Below are 5,108 nucleotides of genomic sequence, written 5' to 3'. Positions count from 1 at the left end.
GCAGACGCAGCGGCTCGTGACGACGCTGGGAGTCGCCGGTGCAGCAGCGGGCAACGCCCCCCGCCGGCCGGTCCTCGGGGACAGTGTCACTGATGACGACAATGTGTCAGCGACCGAACGCCCAATCGGTCGAACCGACTGCTGACGCCCACCTCTGATGCCCATAAATAGCGCGGACCGCTGCTGAATCCGCCAGTTACATGGCGGCGTGTTTATTAGAAGGTTCTCTATGAGTTGGCTAACGCAACCGCGCCTCACGCGGCCCGCGCCTGCGTGATTATGCTGATGCTGTGTTCTGATGGTTACCGCACACGTACACACATACCGACGCTCCTTGCAAAACTGTGTCACCTGCATAACACGCCGGCTAGCCTTCGTCCGCCGTCTGCCGTGAGGGTGGCGCATCGCACACTGAAACACACTAAATCACAATTTCGCACCATATTTCCTAAAAATAACCCCTTGTCCTCTACAATTCCTCCCTCGTACGAAAAGAATTCGTCCACGTATTCAACCAAAAAGTCAAAACAACTACAGTTCACTTTTCAAACACCACAAAATGCGATTGATTCACTATTTACACTGTGTTCATTCACTTCTATCCTCAGTCTAATCTTTGTTCATAAACATTACTCAGTGTTCTGCTGCTGTGCCTCACAACTGTTCAGTGATTTTGTCTGGACCCTTAGGTTAAAAGTTGGAAGGGGCGGGATTTGGGCTACCTTCCTCTTGAGCCGATAGTACACTAATCCTATGACAAAGATAAAAATACAGGTGGTGGTTGTTGATGGTCCAATAACTAGTAAGCGTTGCTTATGCTCATTACGGTACTCATGCACTCGTTGAAAAAGATGTTCCATAGTTATAAGTCCATCCTGAGTTGCTACCATCTGGTCCAAAGAGGCGAGCAAAATAGGGTCTAATGTGCTATTCAAAAGAGTGAGATTTTCTTCCGTGACGAATTGCACCGGTTGGTCGGGCACATAGATCAATCTGCGTTCATGATTGTAGCTCCAGAAATCACGGCTGGTAAACGGAAAGTTGGCCCTGAAATGTCACACTGTGTGCTGTTAATTAACAGTCCCTGCCCCTGCAATTCTATTCTTTACATACTCCCTTGCTTACCTTGCTCGTAACAAACGCAAATAACGACTGTGTTTTCCATTACTCAAAATACCCAATGTGGACCCACTTGCTGAAAGAACTGCACCCTGCCTGCTATAATGTCCTTAGGTCACTCCGCGACTGGTTCTTGAGAGCGGAATAGAGAATACTCACAAGATTTGGGAACCGTGTGTAATAATTTCATGGGGCAGATGGTAATTGGACCTGTTCGACAACGCAGCAAGTCTTGTGCAGCGAGGAACGCATGAGCTTGTCTGTTACGTGCCACAAACAGTATTTCCCGTACGGTTAATTGTATGAATTCCTGAAAAATTTCCCACTTCACTGGATACATATGCAAGGCGTAACATTCAAATGTACAATCCTTACATCTTAATGGTATTATGACATGAATTCTCGGAGGCATACCCGTCCGCGTACTGGTAAAAGTGGCCATTTTGTAGTACAGAAATAAGTGTTCGTCTGTTAACGTCGTCAGTAGCTCCAGGGATGCGGGCAATTCCGATTGAACTTTCCGTAATCCTTCCCGAAGTTGTTCCGAAGGTAACAGTACTGGGGTTAAGTGCCCGCGCATTGCGTGTAACAAAGCCTCCTGTAGTTCCATGGCTTCTATGGATGCTTCCGTAATACTATCAGCAAGAAAACGGAGCAGCTTAGCGATTATCAGCTGTGAATCGATGTTATCCAACCGGTACTTGATTATACCCAAGTCGTGATCGGTTGTGTCAGCTGTGGCCTTAATGTGGGACATCAAGATCGCGGCCAAAGCTCGCAATTGGAGCGCATTATTAACTACATCTTTCTCCAAACTCTCTAATTGGTTGTGTAAAGATCTATCATTCCCTGGTTGCTATTCACATTATCCTGTACCTGCTGTAGCGTTTCATTAATACTTTTAATATCTTCCGCGTCAGCGGTCCCAAAAACAGTTTTTAGGATACAGCCACCTGCGTCTAAACATCCTCTTTTCCTACGGACGTGCGGGATTAACCCTGCAGTTTGCCGCGACTGAGCTTGTAAGTGTGAAAAAGCTTATCGTAGTAGCGGACATTCCCTCTGTGTGTCGTTAAATCTTGACTGATTAGCCACCATGAAATGAAGTTCATTAAATGTATCCTATAATTTACAGATTTCGTCTTCAACCGCCCATATATTACAGTCCACCCTGACAGATGGTGCACACCTTCCCTCTTCCCTCTTCAGCGCAACCCATGACGCTGGAACTGGTGTCCTTACCAGAACGTCACGCCTGCTGAGAAACAAAAGAAAAACAACTCACATTAGCTCTTCCTTCAGTTCTTTCTTGAAGTTTCTGCAATATATACAATTCCTAAGTGGTTGGTCTTTAAGTGCCTAACCTTAATGCTGCTGTGGAAGAAGACGTGGCCGCGACCAGTCGGGAGCGGCACTTATGTTCTCTACGCCTAGACGCCGCTGCTATCGCATTGTCCTACAGACGGGTCGGTCAGCGTGTTATCGGTTGACGTCTACTTCACAGCCCTCTCTGCTCTAACGTTCCGACTGGCTTGACTTCACACTGGAACATATGAGATGTGCAAGTAACACGCCTGTCATCAACAAAATTATTTAAAGACACTTCATGCCCATCAACTTGAGCATAAAACACGCAGTAGTCTGAATAAAGCTGTATGAAATTTAAAACCTTATGAACTGAAATTTTTTTATTCCAAAAGCTTGGAGACTGCTTCAGTTCATAAAGACTTTTCTTTAACTTGCAGTCTAAGGTTGCATTATCATTAATGAAACCTTCAGGCCATTCCATGAAAATATCTTCTTGTGAATTATAATTAATACTCGTAAAAGCAGCTTTCACCCCAAATTGCTTCATGTTTATACCATTTGCTGCAGCTAAAACTTAAAGAAAATTAATTGGTTCATACCTAGCAACTGGTGAAAAATTTTCTCCACGATCAAATCTACGCTTCTGGGAATATCTTTTTGCATATAATCTACCTTTAGACCTCATTATACTACCATCTGGTTTACATATAATTTTGTAAACCCACTTACAACTGACATCCTAACAGTCTTGAGGTAGACCGACTAAGTCCCAGTCAGTATTTATTGCCAGTGACAACATTTCATGTTTCAATGCTTCTTACCACTTCTCAGAGTCTTTGGCAAGTTTGTGGTTCATCAGTGACAGCTACACAAGCCACATAATTTTGGAAATCAACTGGAAGGCACAGTTTATCCCTGTTTCTAAAATTCGTTCCAGGTTGAGTAGCCTTCTCAGTACCACAGGGTGCTGGATCTTGCATGACTGCTGTACATACCCATTTTCCACAAATTGTTGATTTCATCTTCTTCTGCTTCTGCTGGGAAATTTTGTTTTGTGGTCTCCAGTTTTTAGTGATGGGCACTGTCCTTACTTTCCACTTGAGTGCCATCAGGTAGACGAGAGAAGTGTATTATTTGATTAGGTATTTTACATAAAAAAATGAAGTGTAACTGTGTGAGTAGGACTGAAAATAATAATGTGTTCATTAATGTTAACCCTAATCATGTACACATATCTTGTAAACTGTCTCAATCCTCATCACTTTGATAAAAGAGTCGTTTAAGCGGTCTATGGAACACGTAACTAACTATGATGTGTGTACAAAGCTGGTTGTTTTGTTTGTTTCATGTTTTAAGGGTAAGGTGCTGGCAAAGTGTTCCCAACGGTGTTTTACAGGCACATCAACCAGCAGTGGAGATCGCTAACGAAAGGAGCTGATAGTTCGTGACAGTCAGAACATCATGCCATCATTGTCAAAGCTTTTCATCAAATTCTTATTAAATAAATTCTTGAATTTGATTTATGTATGACACGTTAGTTCACAAGACATCTTGCACATGCAATGACCACTGCATGTTATACCAACGTGTTTTAATAAAAATTGAGCGAGTTTGAATGTGTGTCAACTATGTATGCTGAGTAGTGTAATAATCACATGAACATGCAAGAAAGAATTATTTCAATTTTACTCATTTTTGAGGAACAGTGAAAATCTTATGAGTCGTATACACTGAAGGGCCAAAGAAACTGGTAAACCTGCCTAATATCACGTAGGCCCCCCGCGAGCCCACAGACATGATACAACATGACATGTCATGGACTCAACTAATGTCTGAAGTAGTGCTGGAGGGAACTGATACCATGAATCCTGCAGGGCTGTCCATTAATCCGTAAGAATACGAGGGGGTGGAGATCTCTTCTTAACAGCACATTGCAAGGCATCCCAGATATGCTCAATAATGTTCATGTCTGGGGTTTTGGTGGCCAGCAGAAGTGTATAACTCCTCAGAAGAGTGTTCTTGGATCCACTCTGTAGCAATTCTGAACGTGTGGGGTGTCGCGTTGTCGTACTGGAATTGGTTAAGTCCGTCGGAATTCACAATGTACATGAATGGATGCAGGTGATCAGATATCATTTTATGTATGTGTCAGCTGTCAGAGTCGTATCTTGACCTATCATGTGTGGGGTCCTGCCCACTCGTCTCTTATAGGGTGCCTAAAGGTTGCTACATTCTCAGAATGCTATACAACAATTCAAGCAAAATCACATTAATAGTTTTTATTACAAATAAGAAGAATGACAGTACTTAACTTGTATTTACAACAAGTGGTCGCAAGCGATGGGCGACATGCAAATAATTGTCCTTTGCTATATAAAATGTTCCTGCAAGGAATTGATATGGATCACACGTCACTGGTGCAGTCCTAATCAGCGCACCATTGGCCGACATCAGTTCACAGCCTGCTCTTCTTTTGCGTTCTTCTTCTTCGTTCTGGCGCTTGTAGTTACGCCAGAACATTCCTTCCCCCCCCCCCCCCCCCCCGTCCCCTCAAAGCGACGGCTCGTCGTCGTGCAGGGAGTGCGATCACGGCCGGGGAGGCAGGAGTGAGGGCCCATCGCCCAGCCGGAAGCTGTGGCTGCAGGGGACATCAAGCTACCGTCCGTGCCCAGCCATCCGGT

The sequence above is a fragment of the Schistocerca piceifrons genome, chromosome 2, assembly GCF_021461385.2.
Source record: "Schistocerca piceifrons isolate TAMUIC-IGC-003096 chromosome 2, iqSchPice1.1, whole genome shotgun sequence".
In the NCBI taxonomy this organism is placed as follows: domain Eukaryota; kingdom Metazoa; phylum Arthropoda; class Insecta; order Orthoptera; family Acrididae; genus Schistocerca; species Schistocerca piceifrons.
This window is presented reverse-complemented; position numbering follows the sequence as displayed.